The sequence below is a fragment of the Strix uralensis genome, chromosome 4 (genome assembly GCF_047716275.1).
Source record: "Strix uralensis isolate ZFMK-TIS-50842 chromosome 4, bStrUra1, whole genome shotgun sequence".
NCBI classification, from domain to species: domain Eukaryota; kingdom Metazoa; phylum Chordata; class Aves; order Strigiformes; family Strigidae; genus Strix; species Strix uralensis.
In genome coordinates, this window is record NC_133975.1 from 21000084 (window position 1) to 21016382 (window position 16299).

Sequence of the window (16299 nt, forward strand, 5' to 3'; positions counted from 1 at the left end):
AGTTGGTTTTTATATTTTTTATGCCTGGGTGAACAGCATGTAGATAAACTGAAAAGATTTGTGTGATGGAACGTTGATACTGTATTCTATATGTGTGAATGCTGTTTTGACAGTATTTAAACTTTCCCATAACCATATAAGATAATTTAAGCACTTTAAAATTGGCATTCTGATTTTTCTTCATTTGTTTAGGCTCCATTTTGCATATGCTATTGTCAAATAACAGGGGTTCTTTGGTCTCCAAGTTGTTCTATAAACATCAGGACTAAAGAACTTGTATTTCCTATACATATGTGCCCTGTATGGTGAGGAAAGTTTATGGGACAATACGATGAGCTCCTTCATTCCTAGTGGGAAAAGTGTAGCTGTAGTATAGCTAAGGCATATGCTTACTGTCTATCCAAATGGCGTAAGCAGAGTGACCAGCTGTGAAAGTATGTAATTTCCAAGTTCTGCTTGTCTTTTTCAATGACATCAGTATTTTGGAAATGTCTCTCCAGTCTCCAGTTTTCATAAAACTCATAGCAACTTAATTCTCTTTAAAAACTCTTCTTTTTAAACTTGGTTAGAACTGATGTATGGGTTCCAAAGTTATTGCAGGGATGGCTAATCAATTTTATAGCATAAGCTTCATTTTTTAGCAATCTGGTAAACTAAAGCAGTGAAGGAGTATTAGCTGTTAGTGTACTAAGCCTACTCTGCTTCTGATACTTCTAATATAGGTCATCTCCTGCTTTTCTTTAGGTTGAGACTTTTTTTTGTTCATTTATCTTGGCTGCGCAGGCATCTGCATGTTTTAATTCAGGAGTTCAGTTTATCTATCTGATTGCTGAACTTTAATGACTGCATTTGCCCATGATTTTCCCACTTTTCTTGGAGAGCTCAGTTGGCCGTGTTGGAAGCAGCAGAAATTGTGGGAAGGAAATCTCCCTGTTGATTAGCATGTTCCACATACTACGCAGGCAGCAGTCCTGTGTTGGCAATCATTTTTAAACTGGTCAAGATACGATTGAGTCGGTGGTAGCTACGAACTGAAATGACTTCTTAAATTTGGTTGTTTAGTACTTCAAACAGTTCTGACAATTTACTTTCCCTTCTGGCCTGAATGTACTTGGAAGGGTGAGACAATGTTTTGAAAAGAGGTTGGGTTCAGAACTCAGCAGTTGGGAGTCTTCACAACACTGCTTAGGCACGCTTATCATGCAGTAAAATCCTTACACAAAAATTTATGCCAGCACAGGCATTATTCTGGGAAACTAGTGTTGTAGCAGTCACAGGTTTAAGATCATGCAGAAGTTAAGTGCTGTTAGGTAGAACTTTCTTTTAAAATACTCGTTCCTTAAACACTTAGAATACCTAGGTCAAGTAAAATTTGTCTCAGAAACATTCTTGTTTTCAAGTTGGCTTCATAGTTTATAGTGTACCTCATTAAGATGCAGGGAGAAGTTTTGCCAGTAATTTGCATCTGTGTGGAGTTTAAACTTGACAAACCTGAAAAGCAGGCCTACTTGAATTAAGTATGATTCACACAATTTCCATTTAAAAAAATGGACAATAATAATTGCTTTGCATTTGTGCTTTGCAGATTTATTTTTTTCTTATGAAAAATGCCCCATAGAAGCTATTTGGGCACAATAGGAGCATGTGTAACTTATGTCAGAAAACTGTAATATTATAATACCAGAAGAAAGGATGATAAGGTGTTAGCCTGCTGACATCCCAGACACGTAATCTAATCTTTTCATATGGCTGTTGTAAATGTACTGTGATAAGGAGGAGTAAAAGTGTATTTTTGGAGTGTCTGTTTAATTATCTTGTTCAAGAATCATTGACCCATTTACCACAACAGTTATTAAAAGTATTATTGTATTTGATGATAGGTGTTGTGGAGATTATATTTCTCTAGCAATTTGTTTCTAAATATTTGAGTTTTGCAAATGAAAATAGCGGTAATTGAAAGGAACTTGTAGCTTACGTCATTTAAACAGAAATATACTTGTTATACATACCCTATTTTCCTCTTTCTCTTTCAATAGTCAAGTATTTCTTAAATGGGAATCTGAATTTCTGTATCTTTCCTGTGTAGGACTGCTCTATTGCAGGGGCCGTAGCTGAAGTATAAATTAATCTCTTAGAAACATAGAAATAATTTACTTATGAATCAATTCAACAACAACAACCAATCCAAAGCTTTTAAATCTTTTAAAACATTTATGTTTTTATTAAAACACAGATTTGTTAACTGCAGAGGGAGTATCACCTAATTTTGCTGTCTAGTTATGTGACTTTAAAGGTTTAAGCATAATTTGCTTATGTAAAATGCTCCCCAATTGGAGACCTTTAGCACAACCACAGTGAAAAAGATTGACCACGAAGAATGGCCTCCAGATGATTTAGTTGTCCTAGAAAGTTGAAAAAGAGCCTTCTGATTCTCCCTTTTCTGGGATGTGTGTTTATTGCTGCTGGTTTTATATTCATGGCATGATGTATTCATAAGCTTAATTACGAAACAATATACTTAAGATTGATTAATTCTAGGATACTGACAGCTCATTTTGCAACTGCGCCCAGTTAATATTAGTGTAACCACATAATTCCTGGGTGATGCAATAAGAAAACATCTGAAGTCTAGGAAACCCTGTAATTTTGTAAAACAGGTTGGTGCCAAATACAGCTTTGTTAAAAAGTATCTGCATTTACAGGTTTTGTGTCATCATTTAAATCTACTGAAAAGATGAATTTTATTTGCCAATTTGGAAATTACTGTTTGCATAGAAACCTGCTTATGAGTTGATAACCTGTTCTCTGCTTACATACTGGTATCATTTGTGAATTGTTTTACAAGTCTAGAATCAGCAGGTGAGACATAGTTGTGTAGAAGTAAGCTTATATAACTCGAGCAGCTTCCTTTTTAACAAATATAAGGAGCTGCTTCCATTTTGCATTTTGAAGGATTTGGAGGAAGAAAGGGAGTGAAAGGAGAGGGTACAGACTGTAATAATACTGTGTTAAAAAAAAGAGTATTCTACAATATGAAAAGTTGACTCAACTGACTTGAGTTGCTAGAGGAGAAAGATGGTAGGGAATCATCCCCATTTCCTACAGGTGTTTTTTAGAAGTATAAAAATACAGTGAAGATATTAAAAAGTGGCTCTCGAAACTTTTGTTTTGGTGGGCTAAGTACTGTCTATTCTATTGCTGCCAGAGCTTACAGTTCCTAAACCAAGATCAGTAAAGTGAATGTATGAGTTGTTGGGGTTTTTATTACATTATTTAAAACACAATTATGTGGGTCTAAACTGAAGCTATGGATGCACCATTTTCTAATAGCGCGCTGCCACAAAAGTGGGAGGTCACATTCTCGTCTGAGTGTTTCTGTTGATTGCATTGTGGTGGCTCTGGCACTCTGGGTTCATGACTGAATCAGTAAAATTTACTTTCTTTCCTTCCTTTCATCCCTCTCCTCCCCCAAAAGATAGTTTTTGTTCTGGGTTACTGATTTGAATCTATCTGTGGAAAGGTCTCAGAAGTACTGGAGTTTGGTGTGTAAGGTTAGGTCGGTGCAGCCAGGGGGAAGCTGGCAGGCAAGACCTGTGTTTGGGGCTGACAAATCAGCTCAGCTGCCTGTGAAACCACAGTCCAACTGTGAACTGGAGCGGCTGGGACACAGACCTGTTTGCTTACCCTGACCTCGCAGAGAGGTGGGAAAGGCATTTGAGACAGTGGTGACTTAAACTGTCACAGCAAGGCGTGTCAGAGTTGGTCTGCTTAAACCTTAGAGATGTTAATATACTTAGCTGTCATTTTGCATTAAGTTCTGACTGCATTTGGGGTGAGAGTCTTATAACTATCCTAAGCTAAACTTTGACTAAGGATGTTAGTCTGCAGTAAGATCTCTTAATTATGCTAAGACTCGTTTTTTTGCAAGTGATTTTCCTTACAGAATTCTTCTGTGTTTTATTTTTTTACATATAGTTGTTTCCCATGAGAGTTACAGGATTGCTAGAATGTAAGAGAAAACAAGCTTAGCTGCTCCTTCTGTGTAATCTCTTGGCTTTTGTTAAAGCTGAATTTGCTGAGGTGACCAAATAGCTTTTTGCAACCAAAACCACTGTTTTCCCTCTGTTGCCTGCTTCCTAGTGTATCAGTGGTGTGACAGATTGACAGAGTGAGTTGGCTCCCTCTGAAGGTCTGAGCTCTGCAGGTAGTGCAGAGGAAACGGGTTGAGGAGCTTGAAGCAGGACAGTAAGCCCCTTATAGACAGATTGTACCTTCTCCTTGTTTTTTTGCTGATAGGAAGCAGTCGCTGTAGTAATGAAGCTTCTTTGTTTATGTTTATGTGGGTATAGAGTAAGGAAAAGTACATGGAAGAGTGATTAACCTGTTACTTTAATAGAGCAAGGGTTAGAAATTTTGAGCTGACCAATGACTATCCCTGTCAAAAATCTGTTACCTCTTTAAGATGTGTTCAAAAGAAATACGTATTTGCCTTTATGGTTGGTGAGGTTAGGCTGGCTTTTTGAGAATCTTCCTCTTTTGCAAGTTCGGTATGGTTCTTTACCACTTCCTTGCAAAATCATTCACAATTTCTGCTTCTATTATGTATTTTTGTCATTACAGTGAACGGTGGCAATTCAAAGAAAACAATGAACCTTAAGTTTTTGTGCTTTTTTTATTCAGGTTTTTTTTTAAGTTGCCTTCTGCACAGCAGATGAATGCTTATCTTCTAGTTAAGGGTGGAAGGTATATTTAAAGAGGAGAAACTGCTCTCTAAACTCTGCAGACATTCAGCCATTGAAAGCAAGGTTGAGCGAATTCTCAGGTACTATAGTATAGTGGAGGGTTCCTATATTGGCAGGAAAGTGGTCTAAAAAAATCTTGTGTCTAATTTGTGACTTCTGTCAAGTAATCGGGCAACAGAGGTAAATCAGTAGCTTTATTAAAGTTGATTCCTCATACATCTAAAAAAAAATCCTCTAGACTAAGTCTTATTTGCAATTATGGGCAGTTGGTAACTGTAAAAAGCACTGCCTTATTGCTGAATAGCTCTGTTCTTACCATACTTAGAAATTTAATTTCTTAAAAGGTCGCTGCTTGTTTTTTAAAGGCATGCTGGTACTTAAATTATGGTTTAGTAGGGGACACAGAATCACTTTCTTAGGAAATAAAAGTCAAGTTTGCTTGTGAAATATCTATTCACAGGTGATGTGCAAGGTGAGATCCAGGGGAAAATTACTGTGCTAGATGGACAAGAAGAATCCTAATACATATACACTGAGCAAAGTAGTTGTCACTGAAAGCTGTGAATATGGGACGTTACATGTAGAAGCATGCTTCAGACTGTTTTTATGTTTTAGCAGTTTACCATTATTTTAGTAGCTAATTTTCTAAACTACATGCAGTTGTTTTTCCTATTTTCCTAACAGTCACTCTTTTTTTTGTTTGAGTGAATGAAGATAAAACCAATGAGCCTTATATTGCACATTCCCTATGCGGTTACAATAGCTGAGCCAAATTATATTGTGTTTTAGGGACTGAGATTCTGTTGGCATGCTGATTTTTCAAGCTGATAACTCTTTCAGTTGCTAAGGTAAGTGTGTGCAAATCTGCAGTTTCCACCGAATATTTGAGCCAATGTTATTAGGGAGTCAATAAAAAAGAAATAATAGCATGTGAATATAAAGGAATCTTAATAAATGGAGTAATTTTTTATGATGTTTCTCACATTCTACACCATTCCAACATATTAATGGCATCATCTAAGTTGATAATATCTAAGTTCTTTAGTATACTTGAGGTCTTTGGGCTACTGTAGCTTCTTGCAGCAGGTACCTCAGCAAAAAGCAAAAGCAGGGAAAACACATCTGCAGATACATGTTTAGGCACTTTCTTGTTCTTCAGTAAACTGTCATTACTGACTTCCTTGCTTTTACTTACTGTGGCAGAGTTGTGTGAGTTCTGTCTGGATTAAAATTATGTCCTTTCTGGAGTAGACCTTTGATTTTTAGACTCATGTACAAGTACAGTGATTTACTGAATGAAGTTTTTTTCCAAATGTAGGTGGACTACTATAAAGAAGTGAATTTGTTTACTTTCTGTAAGTTGTTTAAAAGTGAGCCTATTTACTGATACGGTACAGCCTGTGTTTAAATTGCAGTGGTGTTTCTGTGATTTTTCTTTTTATGGGGATTGGAAAAGAGAGTACAATAATGAAAGCAACGTGGGAGGATGAAAGTGGGTCAGAAAAGGGAGAGGGAGTTTCTAATTGAACCAGTGACTTCCAGTGAGAGGGCGTGACTAAATGAAGCAGAGCTTTTTCTATTGTATTTATGTCAGTATTATTTGATATAGTGCCAAAAGTGTATATAGTGCTGTACAGTAGAAGACTTGTTTCAAACATGTAACATATTCCATTTGCTGGAGGACTTAAATTCTTTAAGTGTAGGCCGGAGCAGTACAGGATCATGCAGTACAAAGATGTGATAGTGCATGGTTGGTGGCATTCACCCTGGAGCAGGTGGGTCTTTTTTTTTTTTGTCTTTTTTTTTTCTTTTTTTTTTTTTTTCCCTTGAAGCAAGGGAATGTTTTGTGTATCGATCAAAAACTTTCTGGTTTTGTGATTTCAGGGGCTGCTGTGCCCCCTACTTCCAAGAAGCCACAGTGCAGCTGGACCACCCATCATTCGCTCTTTACAGAGAAGAAAAGGACTTTAGGAGTAGGAGAAATGTTAGCATTGTTCATGTCCCTTAGACATTCTCGATTGGTGAGGTTTTAATTAATTTTATCTCCTTTTGTAGGATGGGTAAGAAGGAGGGTACGTTGGGTCAGTAGTATTTCAAAGCAGATTGGCTGAGGTTGGCTCTTTGTACATTATGTGTGGATATGAAAACTGTATTTATTTTTAAAAATGGGTTAGCTTTTAGTTCAACTCGTGATCTTCAGGACAAAGTCTTTATAGCAATATTTATTACAGTAGACACCCTAATGAGAATCAGGGCCTAAGTGCTGCTGGCAGGCGAAAGTGAGAGTGGGTTGATGACTGCATGTGACTGTTAGTGCATGTGTTCATCCTGAACAATGAACGCCTGCGGCGTGATGGGTGATCTGGAATCTGTCATTTTGCTGACTTCATCAGCTCTAGGGGATTGCGCTTATGAACACAGTTGCACCTTGAGGGAGCAACAGGGGAGATAGGTGTCATTTCTTCAGCGGTTTCCGTACCTCAGGTGTGTGATATTATAGAAAGAAGAGCCTCTGAAATGCATCATTTATCTGTGTGTTTAGTTACATGTCATATTACATAAATCTAAATATGTTCATAGCAAAAAAAAAAGAACACTCTTTAAGATACACATATCACTGCAAAGTAATGGATCTGCATAATCTTCAGTGTCTTCTACACCTTTCTTAGAACTGAATAATAACCACAGCAGTATTTTTATTGAGGAAGTAGCACAGCAATAACTTCTGTGGTTCTGCTAAGTTAAAGGAAATAGTAGAAGACCATAAAATGTTTAGGGTGTGAGTAGTCTAAGGATTTAAAAACTCCTTTCTTTCTCTAAGATGCTATGCAGATAAAGTCACAGTAGTTAGGGACACTCACAGTGTAGGCTGTGTTGCATTAGGGCTGTATGGCATTAAGTTACAACAAACTATAAAGAGCAGTGGAAGGCAAAGAAAAAACACCTGTTTGGGTATTGGAAGGGGGATAGCCTGAGAAAAGTAAATATGATCAGAACTTTGTGAAGAATGAAGGTTGTATGGAATTGTAGGCTGTGGAGTATAGAGTGGCTGAGAGAAGAGTTTACTTCATTACCTGTCCTTTCTTTTGCCAATATAAGCTTGTATTAGTTCTTTCCTTTTAGTTTGTGTTTCCAGTGTGGAGTTTGTTTAGTGCTGGATATTACTGGTAGTACAACTGTCTCTGTTTCCCTTAGTGATCAGACCTGTGGATATTGAACCCATTTTTGTTTTGGAGAAGATAAAATTTTCCTTCTGAAGGGCTTTGTTTTAGCCATTTGTATGGTTCCTTTATTCAATATCCTCATCCATGGAAAAGATAAATGTGAAATGTTCTATTTGAGCATAAGTATTATTAATTGCTTGTGTTTACTTCTGTCTTAACTGAATTCATATATCCAATTATGTCTTTTGCATTAATATCTTAGAAGTTGTGTCCTTTAGGTGTTTCGGGTTTTAATCATGTGTTAAACCTGTAGAACGCTTTTTTGAGCTGTGCATTTTTATCATTGGCAAATCATAACAGTGCCATATTTTCAGCTTCACTTAAAGCGTATCACTGTGGAATAAGGTGCACTTACAGAAATTAAATGCATCAGTGTCCTGGTTTAACCAGGATAGGGTTAAGTTTCCCCAGCAGTGGGGGGGAGCTCTAGCCGGGTTATTCAGATACCATGCGGACGTCACATCCTGGCAGGTCACATTTTCCTGGCGGGAGCGCGGTGCACTCGTGGTTTTGTACATCGTGCTTCAAACTGCTGTATTTGGTAGCTATTTTGCTTTGTTCATTGCCATCACTATTACTGTTATTGTTATTGTTGTTGTTGGTTGTGTTGCTATTGCACTGTTGTATTAAACCTTTCCTTATTTCAGTCTTGGGGCTTTGTATTTCACTCCCTTTGTGGGGGAGGGACAGCGGCCGCGTGGTCTCAGACCCCGGCAGGGACTAAACCACCACAATCAGTTACCTCCAACAGCAAACAAAGATTAAGTGATGTGAATCAACAGCTACATTTGATGTGTATTTCATAGACCAAACTTAGCAGAAACCACTGTCTGAAATTTTTTGGTCTGCTGGATCATAAATGTCCATTTTTTAATACATAGGAATTCTCTTTGTGTCTGTGAAACCACCAGACAGGATAATGTTTTCTAGTGATAGATGATCTTTTTGCTTGGGAGTTGTGTCCTAAAATGTTTGTAGGAAAATATGGTTGTGTAGGTGAATGCACAGAAATATTTTCAGTATTTGCATTCACAGAAATCTGTGTGCAGAAAAATATACTTACATTAACAGAAAATCCCTGTGTTTTAAAATGTACATGTGCTGCTTTGCTTTTACTGTTGATGTAACATGTTATTCTAAATGTAGAAATCTGCAAAACCAAAACAGGGCTGATGTGGAGTAGCTGAGTCTTACCATTAGGTTGCAGTATACTGCTTAACCTGTATGAAACGTTTTTAACAAATGAAAGATTAAGGGATAGCTCCTGAGAACTATTCAGTGTGTCCTGTACATGGGCACTGTTGTATATATGTTAGCTTTGCTAATTTTAAGCATGTTTAAAGTCTGTGAGTATGAACTTTCCTCAGTGCTTCTTCAGTTCCTCACTGATTTGTCTGTGGTAAGCAAATTGAAGCTGGAAATGGGCAGAGGATAGAGGATTAAAAGAAAGAGAGAAAATAGAGTCCCACCACACTACTTGAATCCATCTCTTTTAGCTTTTCTCAGATGATGTCTCAGTGACTGAAAAGGAATACTTTTATATTAATCCTTTAAATATAAAACTAGAAAACCTAGTATTTCACTTTCCTAGATTTTAGATAACCTCAGTAGGCCAAGTAAACCTAGTGAGGTCACATACTGGTGAGCTTGTAGTACACCACGTTTAATAGGTTTGTGATAACTGATCACATAGCAACTTGAATTCTTTGAAAAGTATTTTTGTTATTTATGGTAGAAGCAATAGGCCCTGTTATGAGGGTCATCTTGTGCTAAAAGCTGAACATATATTTGGAAGACTTTCTAGCTTTCCAGGTATGTAGCAGTTGTTTTATAAAAAATACCTGGAAATTACTTGCTTTATTTTAATTTCTTTCCTTAAAAGGCTTTTGTCTCATTGTCCAACCCCAAACTCTTTACATTCTTTCACAAATTTCATGGCTATATGAAAGGTCTAGGTCCACAGTGGTTCTCAACCTGTGGTTCGCAGACCCCTGGGGGGCCGCGATGTCGTCACAGGGGGTCCGTGAAGGCTTAAAGCAGGAGTGGGGAACATCCAGCCCAGAAACATTTGATCTGGCCCACAGCAAGCCCTGTGCCTCCTTTTCACACAGCCTCCTTCCCTCAATGTTCCTCTCATACTCAAGCCCTGCCCCCGCCCCCCCCAGCCCCGCCTGCCCTGACGTGCATGAGAGGTGGCAGCACCCTCACCTTTGCCGGGTGACTCTCCACTCGGCCCTCGATTCACCAGCCCAGCAAGTCCCTCCGTCGCTGGGCTCTTCAGGGCTGGCCTCCAGTAACAAGCCTGAAGGTGCACTCCCGGTCCTGGCGCCGCCCCTCGAGGCACTCTAGTGCTTTAAATCTTGAATTAAGTCTTGGTGGTCCGCAGCCATAAAAGGTATTTAAAGGGGGTCCGTGATGAAGGAAAAGTTGAGAACCCCTGATCTAGGAGAAGATTGCATCTGACAGTTGACTGTTTTTAGAACTGGGATTAAGCGAAGGACAGAGGTTTCTTTTGCTATGCTCCTAACTTCAATATACCTGTAGTAGTTGAAATGGCAGTATTTCTTCTTCCCCAATCCTGTCACGCTTAATGGCTTTTGGGATACAGCTATTTGGTAGATACTAGAAATGTTGGAACTTGACTTCTCCCTCTCAGCAAACTTCACTGTCACTTCATATTGTTGGAGAGCAGAGGTTGGAATTTCTTATGTTCATTCTTTCTGAATTGCATAGTGTGTTCTGAAACTTCTCTAGACATATAAAAATCTGAAATTATTTTCCTTAGATTCCTCCTGCTTCAAGCATCGTTTCCCTCAGACGTCCTCTGAGGAAGTAAAACTTTCTTTAGACACTCTATTCTGTATTTAATTTAGTATTCTTAATCATCTCTATCCCCTAGTAAGCCTATGCAAAGCACACTGTATTTGTCTCAAAACCCATTTATTTGACAGCTTAGTTTAAGGCAGATGGGACTTGCCACTCAGATCAGTCTCCAGGTCTTATACTGCCCTGGATTAGTGGTTGCCACATCTTATTTCTGACAGTATTGAGAGGTTTGTGCTTCAGGAGAAGCACCTGGAACGATTGCGCTGAACAGTTACCAGATAACTTTCTTCCAGGGAAGTTTCCTTTTGAGAACTTGTCTGGGGATTGTTTCCAGAATCCATACTGAGGTATTACTATCATCTCTTGTAGCTTATTAAAGAGTTTCTCTAATATGTTCTGCAGCAAATACTGTGATATGTGCTATAATATAACTGGACTAATAAAGAATTGGTTTTGCTATTCAGGAAAAATGTTAGACCCTTGCTAGATCAGTCAAAAGCACCAACAAGTGTGTTGGTCCAGTTGGAAATGATTTGACAGTCAGATGCTGGGGAGTGAAACACTTTCAACGGACAGGCACTCTGTGCCTTTTCAAAATCCGGCACTTGTTTCCCATGTAGAAAGCATCCGTTTTTCTTTAGTTTTCTTATTGTACTGGATCTGGCTGGGATGGAGTTAATTAGCTTCATAGCAGCTGGTATGGTGCTGTATTCTTTGTGACCAAAACAGTGTTGATAACACACTAATGTTTTAGCTCTTGTTGAACAGTGTTTGCACAGTGTCAAGGCCTTCTGTATTTCTCACTCTGTCCCATGTCCGTCCCTCCACAGTGACTGGGAGGTGCACGGGATGTTGAAAGGGGACACAACCAAGCAGATGACCTGAACTAACCAAAGAGATATTCCATGCCATATAATGTCATGCTCAGCAATAAAATGGAGAGGAGGGAGGTTTAGAGAGATTATCCAGCTTTTGCTTGGGAACTGGCTGGGCATTGGTCTGCCCATCGGAGGTGGTGAGTGAGTGGCTTGTTTTGTTTTGTTTCTCTCTTCTTCCACTTCTCCTTGGTTTGTTAAACAATTTTTATCTTGACCTACATGTTTTCTTGCTTTTTACTTATGCTTTTCTCTCTACCTGTCCGATGGTGGAGGGGGAGTAAGTGGCTGTGTGATGCTTAGCTGCCTACTGGGCTTAGCCCCCAACACCCACGATGATCTATTCTTGCTTGTGTAAGGCAGAAAGAAAATAAAGAGATCTCAACTCAGATCTCAATACATGGATATCTGCTATAATATGGTTTTGGATTCTTTGCGGTAAGGCAAGTATTTTGCTTTTATTTTGTACGTTGAAATTTTTAAGATACCGTGAAAACTTCTGTCACAAAATCTACAGAGAAAACAGTAATTGTAGTGTATTTTTACTAGTTTTTTGTATATTCTGGAGTTAAATCTAAATGATTTGCCTTGCCATGGACTCTTCTGGTGCCTCATCTCCCATAATGTTCTCAGGCCCATTCTTCTCACCTAGCAAGTCTTAGTTTGCCACTTCTCAGTCCTCACTCTTCCTGCTATTCCCCCCATGTTGGCCTCTCCAACATGCTTGCTTTCTGCTCAGCTGTTATTCCTACTGTATTCAAATTTGACAACTCCCTTCTGCCTTTTGCCTCTCTGGAGAGCATTATTTACAGAAAGATCCACGCTATTCTTACTAGATGCCAAAAATTGTCAGGCCAAGTGAAGATAGAATTCATAAGGCAAATTGCTAAAGTTTGCCTCTATTTGAATGTTGTGGAAGTTTTTTTTTTTTTATGGTTTCTGTGCTCGGTAAATAAAGGTGAATGGACTTTCTCAGGGAACTGTAAAAGGTATGTTCTTGGCTGAAAGGCCAATACCAGAAACGTTTGAAGCTCATATTGCAGGCAGGAGGATGCTAGAACAGTTCAGTAACCACAGATTTTCAAAGTTGAGGATGGAACAGCATGTGGTTTGGGTTTTTTTGGGGGGGTTTTGTGGTAATAATTTTGTTCTTGCAAATGGCAGAACTGTCTTGGTTAATTTTATTTAATTTATGTTTCCTTCCAAAGTTGAGTTGACACATAGAACCATTGAAAAAACACCAGTTGGCCAAAACAGTTTTTATCTCCAGAAAGTAAGACTGTATAACAGAAAAAAAGTTTGGTACTTTTAGTAGAGGCATATAATAACTGATACATTTTCTTTGTCTTTGTACTCCTTTGTAGATGCTGGAAATAGTGGAAATTCATACTCCTGCAGCCACAGAAAACTGTAGTATAGTATGTATTGTGTCTGAACTAGGAATTCCAAATAGGATTTGGCATTCTGATATGTTCTGAAAACATCTGAAACTTATCCTATATGTTGTGTCATGTTTTTACCTAACCTGAGAATATTAAAAGTTTGAGCAAAACTAGTTAGTGTACCTCTAAGATTAATGTTAGTGCACTTGTTCATTTCTGTAATTACTTGAAGGGCAGTAAATAGGTAAAAAGAAAAAGAGTAAGTTCACTTCCCATTCTGTGAATGGGGAAAAGAAGTTTGAATAAAAGTTTGAATGGCAGACTGGGACTTGCTAAATGAAAAGGATGGACTTGAAAAGAAGAATGATTTGGGACATGATGTGGGAGAAAAGTTATGCCTGCAGTGCAGAATGTGGAAGTGAAATGAATTTATGTAAAGCATCAGAAGACACATAAAATAAATGAAATAACAGAATACAAACTAGTGGTTGGAGAAAATACAGGACCGGGAAAAGAATCAATGCAACAGCAAGTAATTATGGTGACTAATGCTCATCACACTCATGTCTGCAGTGTAGTGTGTTAGGGAAATAATCATAAAATACAGTTTACACTGAATTATTTTGTGAATTGAAATGACAACTTGACTGTATGTCCAGAATTCTGATACAGTACACTTGAAACAGCGCTTAGGCTTGGATAGTAAAATAAAATAAACAGCACAGGAAAGGAACTTGGTAAGCATTCAGATATAATGATATCTAATTTATAATTAGGATTTCAAACCATATGTATTTAGCTTGTTTAATAATCACTATAGGAATAGAACTAGGATACATTTTTAGTTTCCTCTTCTGTATAGTTTTGTTATCTATCGGTCTGCATGTTTTCAAGATGTAAGCAAAGAGGAGGAATAGAAATACTGAATATAAAAATAAATTCCAGAACAGTGAAATCCAGGAAAAACTAATGTGAGAAAAATGTTGCAGCCTGTTATCTCTGTCAGGTAACCTTGAAATGTCTGAACTGACTCATTTTTCAATGTGCTAGTCAAATACAAAAGTTTGAAATAACAGCAATCATAGCTTGTACAATGTCTGTCATTTAGTACAAAACCATAGATAGTGTGTTTCTTGTGCTTTCAAATGAGCTGTCTTAACATCGGAAAAAAAAGCCTCTTAGTCTTTTCTTCTATGTGGTAGTTACTGATAGCTTTTGTACTTCAGGTTGCATTGTCGATACAGGTATCTACATGAAGTTGCAAACATATGGAAAGAGTAAACCAGATGAACCATTAGATGAAATATGTGTGATACTTTTTAAAATTTTTTTTTGAATTTTCATGTCTTGTTCGTATATGGTGAATTTTGCAATGAGACTGAAAATCTGGCATCCTGGATGCAATTGCTGCTGTAGAATATATCTGATTCATAGCAGTATACATAGTGGACTGTGCCTGCTAGTCATCAGTAGTGGATGATTAAGGAAAGAGTATGAAAGACAGAGTAAATGTAGACTGTTTTTTTCTTCTTAGTAACTTCTTTGCTGCTGGTTTAGGTTTTTCTGAGAACAAGGTTGTAAAAAAGAGGTCATTATGCTTAATAGAAGCTAATGGAGTTCTGTACCAGACTTTGTTTGGGATTTTTTGAGTCCGTTTGTGCCTTCAGTCTCCACAATATCCTCTAGCAGTATGTTTCACAACTTAGCTATAACAGTGTTTGTAGAGCAAAGAAAAAAATTTTTATTCTAAAATGAAATTTTCAGATATTAGATATATTTCCTAATTCTTGTATTTGTGAGAGAGGGAGCATAACAGTCTCCTTTTCACATTTTGCATATCTTTATTACTAGTTTCTTAGGTCTTTGCGTCTGTTTGTCGCTTTTCTCTCATGCTCTCGCTCTCACTAAGTTTAAAGAGTTTTAGCCAATTGCATATTAAAGCTATTGATCATCCATATTGACTTTTGTGGTATCTTTTATTACTCTTGAGATAGCTTTTTTTCCACTACATTTTCAGTGCACTTCAGGCAGTTTTCAGAATTGTGGGTATGTGGCAGAATAATGCTATGGCATGGTAATGTTTGTTTTTCCTATTCCATTCTTTATCATTCTTGAATTCTAACTTCTTTGACTATTGCTATTGAGCTAGGGAAGTTTTTTACTGGATGTGTAAGAATGCAATGTCAATCAACGTTATTCATGTACATATTCATCACTTGTTTCAATAATTTGATACCATCATTCATCCATCAAGATGACATTATTGAGGAAAAAGTAGCCGAATTTAATTTAGAGACAGTTAAAAATCGAACTTTAAGTACATATGAATATGTAATTTGTCCCTATTCTACCTCTCTCTTTAATGTATATTGAAAGAATAATAAAAGACCTACCAAATTTAGTTTGCATCATCTCTTTGGAAGGTTCCTGTTGCTACAGATAGCATTTATGTGTGTTCACAGATTGATTACAGGGGCATCATTAACTTTATTTTGGATGGAGGAGGCCAGAGGAAGCCGGCATGTGATTTATAAAGGTGCTGCACTGAGCATCAGATGATCAGAGCTTATCCTGTGCACCTCCAGAATGACTCAGTGCTTTAAGCTCTGTCTCTGAAGAATGGGGATTTTGGTACTTTTTCCTGTGCTATATAGTCAGGATTTAACTAAAGAAAAAGATGTAGTTTATTTCTTTAAGTAATTGCAACTGTTTTGTGTAGGTGCTTTGTTAATAAAGCTCTTTTTAGGCAGCAACAAGTGTACATGCAAAAGGAATGTATCTGCTGTGCTCAAGAGTTCTGCATGGGTAGATACTGCCTTAGGGAAGTGTAATATTTTTGTCTAGGAGGTTTTTTTGTGTTAATGCAGTTTTTGATGTAGTAGTGTCCTCATCTTGGATTGGATCTGTTTGCCACAGTACAAACAAGTGCGGTGTGCATAATGCCTCTTTTGCTCCAAAATAGGCACCTCTTAATTTTTTTCATGGTGAATTAAAATGTACAGAGGGATTGAAACAAAGACTGTAGTTCTACTCAAAATCAGGCAGCTAATCTGTAGGGATGTTGTTTGTCTGTACAGTGTTGCTTAAAGATAATCTGTTGTCTAATCAGTGAGTCACAGACAGGTGAATTCTCTGCCAGATGTAATGATCCTAGGGCTTCAGGGGAGAACAGTAACTACATAGATAGTACCCAGGAGGTGGGGTATGCACACCTATTCAGACTGTTATCCAAGGTAAATCAGAGGCGTGG

At 37.8% G+C, this 16299-nt stretch overlaps 1 protein-coding gene across 4 annotated transcripts in view; it reads left to right on the forward strand.

Moving 5' to 3' along the window:
- RBPJ (recombination signal binding protein for immunoglobulin kappa J region) overlaps positions 1-16299 on the forward strand; it is a 156575-nt gene that overhangs the window by 112451 nt on the left and 27825 nt on the right. The window contains exon 1 of one of the 4 annotated variants that reach the window (XM_074865944.1): positions 7204-7226. The exons of the other annotated variants lie outside the window; for them this stretch is intronic. The gene's annotated coding sequence lies outside the window, so the exon portion shown is untranslated. Of the gene's footprint in view, positions 1-7203; positions 7227-16299 lie in introns of those variants that run through there. 4 annotated transcript variants of the gene reach the window in all.